Raw genomic sequence first — 16,027 nt, 5'->3', positions numbered from 1 at the left:
ATTGATTGGTTTTGTTATGGCATTTGCTAGGTTATCTTTAGTATGAATCTTCTATATATCAACACTTTCTTCTTCTACTACTTCCCGAACAAAGTGATATTGTACTCCAATGTGTTTTGTTCTTGAATGAAAGGCAGGATTCTTTGCAATGTGCAAGGCACTTTGACTGTCACAATATACAGAAATCTTCTGTTGCTTGTGCCCGAATTCTTCTATCAACCTTTGGATCCAAATAGCTTCCTTGCATGCTTGTATAGCTGTCATATATTCAGCTTCTATAGTAGATAAAGCTACAACAGTCTGTAATTTAGATAGCCAACTCACAGTTCCTCCTGCAAGTGTAAACACATAGCCTGTAGTAGATTTTCGTTTATCAAGATCACCTACAAAGTCTGAGTCGACATATCCATTGACAATGAATTCTGATCCCCCAAAACATAATGCAACATTCGAGGTCCCTTTGATGTATCTCATGATCCTCTTAACAATATTCTAATGCTCTTTACCCGGATCTGTCATAAATCGACTTACCACCGCAACTGCTTGAGTAATATCTAGCCTTGTACAGATCATGGCATACATAAGACTTCCTACTGCTGATGCATACAGTACTCGAGACATTTCCATCCTCTCTGCTTCACTACTAGGGCACATACTTGAGAATAATTTAAAATTCATGGGAAGTGGGCTTGAAATTGGCTTACACTCTTGCATGTTGAAGCGTGCAAGATCTTCTTCAAATAATTCTTTTGTGATAACCAAATCTTCTTATCTTTTTTGTCTCGGAGAATTTGCATCCCTAAAAACTTGTTTGCTGGTTCCAAGTCTTTCATATCAAATTTTCTAGCCAACTGTGGCTTCAATTCTTGGATTTGATCTTTGTTGGGACCTACCACCAACATGCCATCCACATACAACAGCAGAATGATGAAATCATTATCACTAGACCTTTTGTAATAGGTATAATCATCTGAACTAAGTATGTTATATCCAAGGCTAATAATGAAAGAATCAAATCTCTTATACTAACACCTCGGCACCTGCTTTAGACCGTACAGAGATTTAGTTAACCTGCAAACCAAGTTTTCTTTTCCTTGTTCTTCAAAACCTTCTGGTTGGAGCATATATATCTCTTCTTCAAGTTCTCCAGGAAGAAAAGCAGTCTTTACATCTAATTGCTCTAGATGTAAATCAAATACAGCCAATGTTCTGAAAATCAGACCAGACCGTCTGGACGAACCGGTTCCACTGGGAACCGATGATGCAAGTAGTCCGGTCCTTTTCCTATAACCGCTCGAGAGAAAACCGTTAGAAAACAGTCGAACCGGCCGGTTGGACCGGACCGATGACCGGCCGGTTCGGATAAAACGACGGCGTTTTAAATTTGTTAAAAAAAAAAAAGAAAACCCGATCCAGTAACGTGACCAACCCCCTCTTCCCCCAATCATATTCATCTCACCCCTGGTCGCCGAACCCTAGCCCTCAATCGTCGCCGCCGTTCTCAGGGCCTCAGCGCCGCCGCCGTCCCAAGTCCTCAGCACCACCGCTTCTTCCTCTTCGCCGTGTCAGGAACCCAGTAACTCGGCAGGTCCTCTTCGTCTTTGCTGGCTTCTCGAACCCAGGTTAGTGGCTCCTCATCTTCATCTTCTCTTAACTTCTTCTTCAATTTTTGTTCCATTTTTCTTCAATTCTTTGTGGGTCTTGGCTTGAAGTTTGGTTCTGAAGTTTGGTTCTTCAATTCTTCTTCTTCGGTCTTCGGTCTTCTTTGTATGTATGGTTCTGAACTTCTGATTGCTATGGAAACTTGTATATATGGATTGGTTGCTAATGCTGGAAACTTTGTTATGTCATTTTTACCAACTAGAGTCCAGAACACCTAATATAGTAACTATTACTCTGTTTTAGTGTTTTGCTATTTTCTAATTGCTCTGATGGCTGTGTACTATGTACTGTTACTCTCTTTTAGTGTTTTGCTATTTTCTAATTGCTTTGATGGCTCTGTGTTGCAATATTGTTGAATGTTGTAGGCAGAATTTAGATATGGTCTTGTTGAAGATTTTTTATTTTTCATTGTGTTGTGGCTATTTTTAATTTTATATCTGTTATGTTATGGCACTGTGATTCTACGATCACTGGTCAGTGTTTTGAATTTGGAATTTCTGATTAGTGACTTGTTAAGCTGCTATTTTTGTTATGCTGCGTTTTGTTATGGCACTGTGATTGTGTGATCACTGATCAGTGTTTTGAATTTGGAATTTGTGATTAATGACTTGTTAACCTGCTGTTGTTGTTATGCTGCTGTTTTGTTATGGCATTGTTGTTGTTATGCTGCTGTTTTGTAATGGTTGTTGCTGAATGCTAAAAATGGAAATCAAATCAAATGCTGGTTGTTACTGAATGAGTAGGGTAGCTACCTGCCAATGCCATATATAAATAAACTGATGAATGATGATGATGGTAGTGGAAGGAGAGTCAAAGTGTATAGGTAGTTGGTGATATGTTATGCTTTCTTATTCAATGACTACTTGTTAGGTTGATATCTCGACTTGGAAACAACACTAGATTCCGTTTATGGCTTGCTCAACAAGAAGAATCTGTTGCTAAGAGAGCTCTCTTACAACAGATGAACGCAATGCTGCCTAAGATTAAACCGAAAATATCATCTTGCAAGGTTTAGGTTCATGTTCAGTTAGCATAATATCACAGAATGATCAACATTTTCTAATTGAACTAGCTCAACATTCTTTTGAAATTGATAATCCTTTGTCTCCTAACATTTCTAAATTAGAATTTGAGGTGTTAAGTGATCATGTTAACGCTCAAAGTCAAAATTTAATATTTAGATTTTTTTACTATTTAACTTTTGAGTTTGTATTTTGATAATATCATATGAATTTGGTTGATAATTTTTGGTGTAATATTTTAAATCTGGAAGATATTTTAGGATGTTTATTTATAATTTATTTATTATTTTATTCTAAAATGGTTTTTTCGGTTGAACCACCAGTTGGATCGGTTGGACCAGTAAATCATTGAACCAGTGACTAGAGCGGTTTGATGACCGGTCCGATTTTCAGAACCTTGAACATAGGACACATAGCCAAAACTAATCTAATAGTAGTTAGTCTCACTACTGGAGAAAATATTTCATTGAAATCAACACCTTCTTTCTGAGCATATCCCTTGACAACCAATCTTGCATGATATCGTTCCACCTGATCATTACTATCTCGTTTGATCTTGTAAACCCATTTGTTACCAATGGCTATCTAACCTGTTGGAAGTTCAACAAGTTTCCAGGTATGGTTCCTATGTAATGCCTCAATTTCTTCTTGCATTGTTGTCATCCATATAGAAGCGTCTGGATTGCACATAGCCTCCATAAAAGTTGTTGGTTCTGCATCTTCTGTCAAAAGACAATATGCATCAAGGTTTGTCAAAACATAATTTGAGTGTCATGATGGTATTCTTCTTTGTCGAGTGGATCGACGAACTTCTATGTCATTGGTCTCTATTTCTTGTTCTTCGTGCTGTTGTTCTACTTCAGAAAGATCATCTTCTCTGTATTTTTCATCTATTTGAACAATGGTTATCTCTTTAATAGTGCTATCATTTTCTTGTTCTTTTTTGTAATTCATCTTTTGCAAATATCACATCTCTACTGACAACTACCTTGCGGGCAGTGGGATCCCACAGGCGATACCCCTTAACTCCGTCAGCATAACCTAAGAATATACATTTTCTAGACTTTGGGTTCAGCTTTGTTCTTTCCTGGAAATTGTACATCACGTAAACAAGACAACCAAATATATGTAAAGAAGAATAATTACGTGGCTTACCTTGCCACATCTCCATTGGTGTCTTCAACCCAATTGAAGTTGATGGTGACCGATTCATCACATAACAGGCTGTTTTAACAGCTTCTGCCCAGAAAGACTTGGCTAAACCTGCAATTTGCAACATAACTCGTGCTCTTTCTAGGAGAGTCCTATTCATTCGCTCTGTTACACCATTTTGCTGAGGCGTATATGTAACTGTGAATTGCCGTTGAATACATGCTTGCTTGCAAAATGTTAGAAAATTACCATCGACATATTCTCCTCCATTATCTGTCTTTAAACACTTGATCTTCCTTCCAAATTCAAGTTCTAACTTTGCTTTGAACTCTTTGAACATCACAAATACGTCTGACTTCTTCTTGATTGGGTACACCCATAGCCTCCTAGAGTAATCGTCAATAAACGATACAAGATATTTTGCTCCTCGTAGAGACATCTCTAGTGACTCCTATACATCAGAGTGAATCAACTCTAATATGTGCTTGCTTCGAGCAGTTGATCTACCAAACGTCAATCTATGTTGCTTGCTTGTAACACAATGCTTACAAAATGGTAAGTTTACCGATTTGAGCCTGGGAATGAGATTACGTTCTACAAGAATCTTCAAGCCTCATTCTGACATGTGACCTATTTTGCAATGTCATATCATCATCATTTCTTCTTGGCTTGCTGAAGCAACTGATGTCTCTGCCTCTTGCAAAGTATCTCCCACAAGCATGTATAGATTTGCTGCAATCTTTTCTGCTTTTATTACCACAAGAGCTCCTTTAATAACTTTTAAGATCCCACCTTCAATATGGGTCTTACAACCAAGTTCACCCAATTGTCCAATCGACAACAAATTCTTTTTCAAGCCTTCCACGTATCGTACCCCCTTGAAGTGAACGAATAGAACCATCAAACATCTTTATTTTGACAATACCCATTCTAACAATTTCTAAGGCATAATCATTTCTCATAAACACCGATCCTTCCAAGACAGGTTCATATGTACAAAACCAATCACGATGAGGAGTCATGTGCCATGTTGCTCCTGAATCAACAATCCAAACATCAGTGAGTTATTTGCTGCCTTTAGAACTAATTGTTGCTTCGCTATATAGGATTTTTCTATCATCAGAGGTACTCACAACACATCCTTGAGAACTTGATCGTTCTGGAACCTTCTCCATACTCTTCTTATTTCGACAATTTTTCTTGAAGTGCCCTCTCTTGCCACAATTGTAGCATTTGAATTGCTTCTTTCCTTGTGACTTTAGTCTACTTTGGCTCCCACTGGAACCACGCTCCATTGATCTTCCTCTCGTCATCAACAACGCCTCTGCTAGTTTTGAGCTCTCTAATCTATCTTCCTTATTCTTGCGCCTAGATTCTTCTTCAAGAACCGCAGCAGCCATGTCATAAAAAAAAAGATAATCAGTCAAAACATTATTAGTTAAGTTAATGATAAGCTAATCATATGAATCTGGTAGACTTTGAAGTAAGAGCTCTGCACGTTCATTTTCTACTATGGTATATTCCAACAATGAGAGTTGGAAAAATAGCGTATCGATTGTTGATCGATGTGATCCATTGCCGATGTGGACTCACTCATTCGAAGAGTATAAAGTCTTCTTTTCAAGAATATCTTGTTGTGAAGTGACTTGACTTCATATAATTTGGTGAGAGCAGGGGCGGAGCTAGAAATTTTTTTGAGAGGGGCGAACATAAAAAATATAAGTTAAGAAGAGAAAAAAATTAATAATTAAAAGAGAGTTAAACTAAAAAATTGGAAGCTTGGGAGGGGCCATTGCCCCTTTTCCATGTACGTGGCTCCGCCACTGGGTGAGAGTATCCCAAATTTCTTTTGCTGTCTTTTTTCTGCTACACATGATAAAACTGAGTCAGCTAGTGCCAAGTATAAGTTTGCAATAGCATTGTTGTCCATCTCCTTCTATTTTTTATCTGTAATTCCAGTGGGTCTACATTCAATTGCTTTCACGCAATTATCTTTTCTCATAATAGCTTTTATCTTCAATTTTCATACGAAAAAATTACTCCCACTGAATTTTGGAATTTCATACTCTGTTGCCATTTTTTTTAGATGGTAACTTGCAGCAAAAAAAAATATATATTAATCAGCAACCTTTGACTCTGATACCACTGTTAGGTACCAGACAAATGACACAGCAAAATATAGAGATAAAAAATTAGAAATTTGTATAAAATATGAAAACAATTGAATAACTTTCTTTGAAAATTATAACTTCTCTCTATCATAAGAAGACTATAATAATACTCTCTCTTGACAAAAAGTGAACACACTTTTTATATCATATATAAAAAAAAACTACTCAAAGAAATATTATATTATTTTATCTGAATAATTTAATTTAAATGAATTAAAAAAAACTCAATTTATAAGTGGATCTCTTTAATATGAACCATCCATCAATTAGAAATATATAATTTTTTTTAACCATTAAAATTATAAGATTATAAACTAAAATTATTTATTATCTTTTATTTTATTTAGTTATTATTTATTTATTTATTTTCTAAAATTAATTTTACTAATTTTTATAAAATATTAATGAGGTAAATTAGCAGAATATGTGCTCCAAGAGATAATACATATAAATAAATAAAAAATGTCGTTCAGCTGGGAGACAACAACAAAATTCTTCTCTACGATATATAATGGAAATCATCGTTATATTAATGATAGAATAAACACCCAAGTCTATCTTTGTCTATTTTTCACTAAAGATAAAACGATTTTTTTTTAAAAAAAAAGGACACTTTGATCATTAATCTTTTTTTATATAATACAAATAAAATTTTCATAAAAATAATTATCGTTATTATTTAACAAACCTTTTAATAAAAGATCATATTATCTCTAAATAAAAAAAATTAAAGTGTTTATTTTTAGACAAAAATCACGTTATATTTTTGTAAAAATAGAGAGAATCGTAGTCTTTATTCTAAATTATACGCAAATAACAAAATCACATTTTTGTGTTGGCTTGGCTTTAACGGCAACGATGGGACAAATTCTCTTATATGACCCCCCCCCCCCCCCGGCGCGGCCACCTCCTTTTTTTTTTTTTTTCTCTTTCCAATTTTTCGGGCAAGTGATATCAAATAATCAACTGTTAATCGCATCAAAGCATAAAAATATGATTTATATCCATTCACCACTTGAAGGGATTGACCGATAAGTTTCAATCAATAGATAGGAATCACACAGTTAGAAAACCCACTTTTCCGGTGGAAAGATAGAATATAGATTCTAGATTCCCAGCAGCTAAGCTACATACTTCCACCATGCAAGCTAACGCATTTCTCAAACCATATTTTGTTTCAAAATATATAGATATGCACTCTTCATGAATCAATTATGGAACTGATCATCTCAACTTCTAATATATGACTGGTTGTTTTATACTCTAATATCTTATCGTCACTTTATCCTACGTACAACAGTTATATATATTGTGAACAAATTTACTAGCTAGTTAACAACAATTACGATAGAAAAGCCTGCCTTTCTTAATTAGAACTACTAAACAGGAACATAAACACTAAGCAAAATATATATATATATATATATATATATATATATATAGAAATGTATTGTACGAGAATAAGATTTTTATATGAGAATGTATGAGAATATATTTATAGTCATAAGATTAATTTAAATGGTCAAAAGATTAAATGTAGCTAATTAGTAGTATATAAGTAATACATTTATTATAGTCATTAAATTTATGTATGAATATATTTATAACCATTATATTATATCTATAATCATTATTTTTAATTTTTATTACAACATACCTAATAAATAAATAAAAATAATTATATTTCTTTATCTAAATATAATTAAAATTATTTTTGATAATTAAATGTATACAAATATAAAATAGAACTTCTTAAAAAATATTTTTATTAATTATGATTTTGTTCTGTAGAACGGTTACCTGACGGTTCCGGTGGAGTTTTACGAAGTTGGGAACGCTTCAATCGCGGTCGTGCTAGGATCCGGTCAGCCGGGTAGCCGAGCTCTCGTTGTGGAAGGAGGGAGGGCTACCTGCAAAGACATTCCGACGCTCTAGTCAGTTAGTGTGCAGGTGAGAAATGGTTTTTTGGAGTGTATGACGTACCTTGGGAGAGGGGTAGGACCCTTCCCTTATATACGATGTCAGACGTGGGTCCCACGAGGGCAGAACCCACCTTCTTCGAAGTTTTCTTGTACAGCTGTGGTGGCCAGTTGTCCCGGACGCGTGTGCGGGTCGGATATGGGCGCATAATCCTACCGTTCAGGTCGCGTGGTGAGTGGGTCGGGTCGGCCCACGTTCCCTTTTGGGCCAGGCCGTAACAGTGCCCCCGACACGTCAGCAACAATCGTGTGGGCTGTTGGGGGCGTGTTATTTCTGATCTCATGCGTTGTCGCCGAGCCGGCCGTCCGTGGAGGGGACGCATCTCTTGCGCGCGTGTCTGTTTGTTGTTGGGGTGATCAGTTATCGCCTCGTTCTTCGTGTGGAGCATTAAATGCTCATAATGGGTTTTAAAACCCTTGGTGCAAAGACTAATATGCCCCTCGGCTTTCGCGCTCCTTTTGGTGGTGGTTTTAAAACTGTTCTACAATGCCTTTGGTATTCATTTGTCGTTTATCTTTCCGTTTCCGATTCTGCTACCTCCATCTTCTTCTCCCTCAGAAGTTCCAGGGCGTTGTTGTTGCTTTCCTTTTGAATCTTTGCTATCAGTGCAGGTAATCTCTTTTGTCCTCTAATTATTCTTTTGCTTCTGCCATTGCTTCCTTTTTGTGCATGCCGTACATTTATCTTTGCATGATGGCTGATCTTAGGTCCTATGTAGGTGTGTTAGGGGGGTTGCCATTCCAGGGTAACTTTGTTTGGGTCTTATCGTTTTTAACTGTGTTTAGTCTTAGTTGCGGAATAGACTAGGTGTAGCTTCTGTATTCACTCTAAGCACCCGACCTCTTAGACTGACTGGATGGTCCCCCCGTGTAGGTATGGCTCGCATCGCTTCCCAGGCTTCCCCTTCTCCCACGGCATACGACCCCTACGCCCGGGTTGTTTCTGATGTAAGGGACTCCCCCAATCAAATGGGCGAGGAGGAGCTCACCGAGTTCCGTCAAAACGAGTATCTATGCGGAGGAACCGACGAGGAGTCCAACTACGACGTCTTCGTCCCGGCTCCTCACGAACGCTTGTACGAGATCAACTTCCACGCTCTCCGAGTTGCCGATTGGATTTGGTTCTATAAATCCATGTTTACTCAAGTGGGGGTTCGTATTCCGTTCTCCGCTTTCCAAATGGCGCTTCTGGGCCGGGTTTCTGTGGCACCGTCACAGCTGCATCCGAACAGTTGGGCTTCAATCCGCTGTTACGAGATGGTTTGTGAATATCTCGGGCTGCCGGTGTCCGTAGATGTTTTTCTTTTCTTTTTCAACCTTACAAACCCTTCGAAAGAAGGGAAACATAAGAAGGGGTTCATGTCCTTCCGGTCTGCCCAGGGTCGGAGGATTTTTGGTTTGTTTGATGACTCTTACCACAGATTCAAAGATAAATATTTCAAGGTCCGCCCCGTCAAAGGTCGTCATCCTTTTTGGTTTTTGTTGGAGGGGGCACGCCTTATCCCGACCTATTGGAGCTTCGGGGCGGGGTCCAATGCTTTCGTTAAAGTATCCTACAAGGGTATGTCTGCGGTGGATAGGAAGATTGCCGATGTGTTACTGGCAATCTTCGGGAGGAATCACGTGAATCCTCACCTCCTCATGGGTGACCGGGAAGCCAGTCGGAACTATATTTGTGAGAAGTCTTTACTTGCTTTGCCTTTAGTTTCTTGTTTTTCCTAATATTTCATTACGACTAAAGAATTTTCTTCTCTTGTTACAGTGGGAATGTCTGCCGAGATAACGGGTCTCCCTAACTTGTTCCAAACCTTTTTATGCGCAAGTGACGACGAGGCGGCTAATGAGAAATCGACTGCTCCTCCTGAGGACAAGAGCAAGGCCACTTCCGAGCAAGGGGTTGTGGCCGATGAGACCGGTACCTCGGCTCAGGGTGCCTTGGCTCAAAGTGACAAGGAAATGCGCGTTTTCCTATTCCGCGAAGTGGTCGGTACTGGGGGCTCGACGTCCAACCCCGCTGCCGACGATGAGGTGGAGGAGGTGTCCAGCCTCAAAAGGAGGAGGACGTCCAGCAGTCCCGAGGGGGTTCTCACTGTGATGGAGAAAAATTTTGACGCCGGGAATTTTATAGACTCTCAATTGATCCCCGGGACAGAGGAGCACTTCCACGAGTCATCTCTTACCGGGCAAGCGAGGTGGATGTATCGTACCCTCTTGCGCGGCGCAGTGATAGCTCGGAAGGCCGAGTTTGAGTTGTCCGGGATGGAAGCTCTTCGTAGGAGGTTGGAGTCTGCTGGGAAGGCCAATAATGAACTGAAATGCGAAGTTGAAACTCTTCGGGAACAACGACCCAATCCAATGAGAAGCTTGATGCTGCCGAGAAGAAAGCTTCTACCGCCGAGAAAAAATTAGAAGAGTCGGACTCCACGGTTTCCCGGCTTGTCGAGCGGGAAATGAATTTAGAGAGTTAGGTCGGCGTGGCTCAAGGGCGGGTGTCCGCGTTGGAGAAAGAGAAGGAAGCTGTCGAAATTGAGCTTGCAGCGTTAAAGACGAAGTATAAAGACGTCGTTAAGCAGGGGAAGGGCGCGATCCTGGTGACTGAGGAGGCTCTTAAAGCTCAGGTTAAAATTGTTGCTTCTGATTTCGACGCATCGGCAATTGGCGTCTTCAAGGTGATCAAGGATGGCAAGATTGTTGACGTTCCTAAGAAATGATTTCTCTTGTTCTGTACGAAACTTTTGGTTAGCCATCATGTTTTGGCTTTTGTGAACAGTTGGTTTCTTGGATCGTTTGCTTGTTTTATCATAGTTAATACTTTTTTATTTGCTTGGTTGTGTCGTCGTTTATATTCACCATTATTGGTTTATAGTTGCCGTTCGTTCTACCGTATTGATGATATTCTGGCTGAGCCGGCTGAGCCAGGTCGTGGCTTTCCGTGTAGCTGGTTGCTATTGTGGTAGTTGATGGGCTCCCGGGGTGATCAGTCCCGGGGCCGTGTATCGTTGTCGCGCCACGTGGAATTCGTTTGCGCAGTGGGTCGTCCGGCAAAGGTGAACAAAACAAAAGAAACAAAACTTTGCACAAGTGTATTTTAGTCGGTAATTGTACAAAAAGTCTATAGACCATAGCGAAAAGTACAATTCCATGAATTAAAAACTTAGCTCGATTGGTCGGCATGTCGCCTCATGTGCTAAGAGTAAAATCTTCTCAAGTTGCTCGCGTTCCACGTTCTCGGGACTTCTTTGCCATCCAGCCTTTCCAACTTGAAGGCACCTTTGCCAATCGCTTCTTTAACTTTGTAGGGACCTTCCTAATTTGCTGCCAGCTTTCCCTCTCCCGGGGTCGGTAAGCCGATATCATTGCGCCTCAGGATGAGGTCGTTTGGCTCGAACTCTCTTTTGAGCACTTTGGTGTTGTAGCGTAGGGCCATTCTTTGCTTCAGTGCTGTTTCCGTCAAGTGGGCCATTTCTCTGGCTTCATCTATCAGGTCCTTCTCCACGGCTTCCCCTACACCCTTCAAAAGTAGTCGTGGACTTGGTTCCCCGATTTCCACGGGTATTACCGCATCTAGCCCGTATGTTAATCGGAAGGGGGTCTCCCCGGTGGACGATTGCTCGGTTGTACAGTAGGACCAGAGGACCGAGGCGAGCTCGTCGGCCCAAGCACCTTTTTTATTGTCGAGCCGCTTCTTGAGCCCTAGCAGGATGATCTTGTTTGCAGACTCAACCTGTCCGTTTGTTTGGGGGTGTTTCACCGAGGAAAACTTCTGCCTTATACCGAGGCCGATGAGGAACTCTGTGAACTTCCTGTCGGTAAATTGTGTCCCGTTATCCGAGATGACGATCTCCGGGATGCCGAACCGTGTTATCACTTGCCTCCACATGAACTTCCTGCAATTGGATGAGGATATGCTGGCCAGCGGCTCGGCCTCTATCCATTTGGTATGGTAGTCAATGGTGACTATGAGGTACTTGACTTGTCCAGGACCAACCGGGAAGGGCCCCAAGAGGTCGACTCCCCACTGTGAGAATGGCCGGGAAGACGTTAACAAGCTTAGCTCGGAGGCCGGTGCCCTGTGAAAATTGGCGTTCTCTTGACACTTGACACACTTTCTAACAAATCCTTTGGAGTCTACCATCATTGATGGCCAATAGTATCCAGCTCGGATCAATTTTCTTGCTAGGGCCTTGCCCCCTATGTGATGTCCGTAACACCCTTCATGGACTTCCCTGAGGACGTAGTTCATTTGGTCGGGGTGTAGACATTTCAATAGGGGATGGCTGAGTCCTTTCCTGAACAGCTGACCCTGGATGATCGCGTACTTGGCCGCTTCCCTTCTCAGTTTTTTGGCGTCTTTTTCGTCGTCGGGGAGTTTACTGTTTTCTAAGAAGCTGGTAATGGGGTCCAACCATGAGGGGCTTATCTTTGACAGGTGCAAAGTGATCGTTGGCTCCCTCATCATACCTTGGATGAGAGACCGGTTACCTTCTCCCGGTTTGGTGCTAGCCAATTTTGATAGGAGATCCGCCCGTGTGTTCCTTTTTCTTGGAACGTGGTGGATCATGACCTCCTCAAACTTCTGGCTCAAATCCTTGACTTTCTCCAAGTACTTTTGTAATAGTGAGTCTCTGGCTTGGTAACTTCTGTTTACTTGGGAGGTGACGACTTGTGAATCGCTGCATATTTCCAACCTTGTCGCTCCAACTTCCGTTGCTAGGGCTAAGCCCCCTATGAGGGCTTCGTACTCTGCTTGGTTGTTCGAGATGGGAAATTCGAACTTAATCGATTGTTCGTATACGACCCCAGCTGGGCTTTCTAGGATGATCCCGGCGCCCCCAGACGTCTGATTTGAGGCTCCGTCCACGTGGAGCTTCCACCTTGTGCGCGTCTCTTCGGTTGGATCCCCCGTCACTTCTACCAGGAAGTCAGCCATCGCTTGCGCCTTGATCGCCTGACGGGGTTTGTATCGTATGTCATATTGGGAAAGTTCAATGGACCATGGAGTACTTGCCGGATTCCTTGGTCCGTCCTTACGACAATCCGGTGACCTTGGAAATATTGTTTTAACCTCCGGGAAGAGGTCAAGAGTGCCAAAGCTAGCTTTTTCAGTTTGCTGTACCTCAGTTCTGCCCCTTGTAAGGCTTTGCTCACGAAATAGACTGGCTGTTGGGCCCTTCCTTCTTCTCGTACCAAAACCGCGGTCAGGGCTTCTCCTGTTATGGCAAGTTATAGGTATAACGGCTCCCCGTTCTTTGGCTTTCCGAGCACAGGGGGTGCCGCCAGGATTTCCTTGAAGTGTCTAAAAGCTTCCTCGCATGCGGGCGTCCATTCAAACGCTATCCCTTTCCTCATGAGGTTAAAGAAGGGCAGAGCTTTTGTTGCCGAAGCTCCGAGAAAACGGGATAACGAGGTAAGTCGCCCTGCCAATCTCTGGACGTCCTTGATACAACCCGGTCTCTTCATTTGGAGTATCGCTTGGCATTTCTCAGGGTTAGCTTCTACCCCCCTTTGAGTTATCATGAACCCTAGGAACTTTCCAGCTTCCATGGCAAAGGCGCATTTGAGGGGATTGAGCCTCATGCCGTATTGTCGGAGAGACGCGAATACATTTGCCAGGTCATTCAGGAGGTCGTCTGGTCGCGTAGTTTTCGCGAGGATGTCGTCTACATAGACTTCCACCGTCTTGCCTATGAGGTCGCGGAATATTTTGTTCATCAGCCTTTGGTATGTTACCCCTGCATTTTTTAGGCCGAACGGCATCATCTTATAACAGAAGGTTCACTCGGGCATTATAAATGCTGTCTTGTCCTTGTCGGGTCGGTGCATCGGTATCTGATTGTAGCCGGAGTACGCATCCATAAAGCTCAGATACCGGTAGCACGCCGCCGCGTCGACAAGTGCGTCTATGTTGGAGAAAGGGAAACAATCTTTAGGGCATGCCTTGTTAAGGTCGGAGTAGTCTACGCACATTCTCCATTTTCCGCTGTGCTTCTTTACCAGAACCACATTCGAGAGCCAGGTCGAGTAGTCTATTTCTCGTATGAAGCCTGCTTATAGGAGGCTGGTCGTCTGCCTGGCCACCTCCTCCGCTCTCTCCCGCGACATCTTTCTCCTCCGTTGGGCTACCGGGCATGCTTCCGACTTGACGGCCAGGTGGTGTGACATGACTTCGGGGTCTATGCCCGGCCTGTCAGCCGGTGTCCAGGCGAACAAATCCCCATTGGCCCTGATCATTTCTACCAGAGGCTCCTTCAATTCATGTGGGAGGTTTCTATTGACAAACGTGAACTTTTCCTCCGTGTCACTGACCCTAAACTTTCCCAGGTCCCCCTCTGGTTCTGGTCTGGGTTTGTCGTCTACCCTAGCGTCTAGGTCAGCCAGGAACACCCCCAATGCCTCTTTGGATTTCTTCCTTAAGGAGAGGCTGGCGTTGTCGCAAGCGACCGCCGTTTCTAGGTCTCCCCTTATGGACCCTATAGACCCATCATCGGTAACAAACTTCATGACTAGTAGCTTTGTGTTGATTATTGCTTCAACATCGTTAATCGTCTTCCTTCCCAAGATGATGTTGTAGGCCGTGGAATCTCGGAGAACCATGAACTCAGCCATTGCCGATCTTCGGCCTTGGGCCTGTCCCATGGAAATCGGCAGGGATATTACTCCATCTGGCTTGATGAAGTGGTCGCCTAGCCCTATGACCCCGTGCTGATGAGTCGATAGGTCGGCGTCCCTTAATCCCAGTGCATCGAACACGTTGCGGAACATGATGTTCGAGTCTGCCCCCGTGTTAACAAGGATTCGTTTTACGAGGCCTGTTTCCACCCTGGCCGTGATGACCATGGGTGGACTTTCAGGGGCCTCGTCGAACCACTAATCTTCCGGGCCGAAGGAGATGCATGGGGGCTTCTTAGAGCTTCGCATCGGCGCGGAGGAGACCACCAGGATCTTGGCGTCTTTCTTGTGTGCCGATCTCGACCTTGGTGCGGTGTTTTTGGCGGTTACTACGTTTATCACGGTGAGACCGTGGTCTTTGTCTTCTGGCTCTTGTCGCCGCTTTGTCGCCCGGGTCTTGCCTTCCTCGTCTTGGTCGCAATGTCGCCTCCTCAGCTCCCTTATGAAATGGGAGAATTCCGAGAGTTTACCGTCCCTTATGGCTTGCTCTAGCGCATCCCTCAGGTCAAAGCAGTCCTGTGTTTAGTGCCCATAGCCCTTGTGGTAGTCACAGTAGAGGCTCTTGTTTCCCCCCATTCGGTCCTTGAGTGGTTGGGGCTTCGACAAGATTCCTTTCTCGGCTATTTGCTGGTAAACTTCCATGATGGGGAGAGTGAGTGGAGTGTAGTTGGTGAATTTCCCGATCCGGGAAAACGTTCTGGGTGTCTTGCTCGGCCCTCCACCTTGTTCTTTCTGTCTCTCTCCGTTACCTTGCTGCCTAGGTTGATTGTAGCTGGAGTGCCGTTTATTGGCAGCCACGACCTGGCTCACCTCCTCGTCATTTATGTATTCCTTAGCTACCGTTTAGATTTCGTGCATCGTCCAAATCGGTTTCGTGGTGAGGTGTTTCTGGAAATCCTCGTTCAGGAGGCCGTTCGTCAGACAGAGGCTGGCCACCGAGTCGGTTAGCCGTCAATTTCCAAGCATTCGTCGTTGAAGCAGTCCAGGTATTTTCTGGTCGTCTTCCCGGGCCTTTGGGTTATCCCGAGCAGGTTGATCGGGTGCTTTGCCTTTGCTATTCGTGTTGTGAATTGAGCTAAGAAGGCACGGCTGATGTCCGAAAACCCATAGATGGATCCCTGCGGGAGGCCGTTAAACCACCGGATCGCGGGTCCAGCTAGTGTGACTGGGAAGGCCTGGCACCTCACCTCGTCTCCTACTCCCTCCAAATTCATTCTAGCCTCGAAGGTCGTGAGGTGCTCCAGAGGATCTTGGGTTCCATCGTACCTCATGTCCGTTGGTTTGTCGAAGTGCTTCGGCAACCGGACCTCAAGGATGGACCGATGGAATGGGGTGGCACCCATTATCACAGGTCGCTGCGTCCTCATCGGCC

The sequence above is a fragment of the Arachis hypogaea genome, chromosome 6 (genome assembly GCF_003086295.3).
Source record: "Arachis hypogaea cultivar Tifrunner chromosome 6, arahy.Tifrunner.gnm2.J5K5, whole genome shotgun sequence".
NCBI classification, from domain to species: Eukaryota; Viridiplantae; Streptophyta; class Magnoliopsida; order Fabales; family Fabaceae; genus Arachis; species Arachis hypogaea.
Note: the sequence above shows the minus strand (reverse complement) of the source record.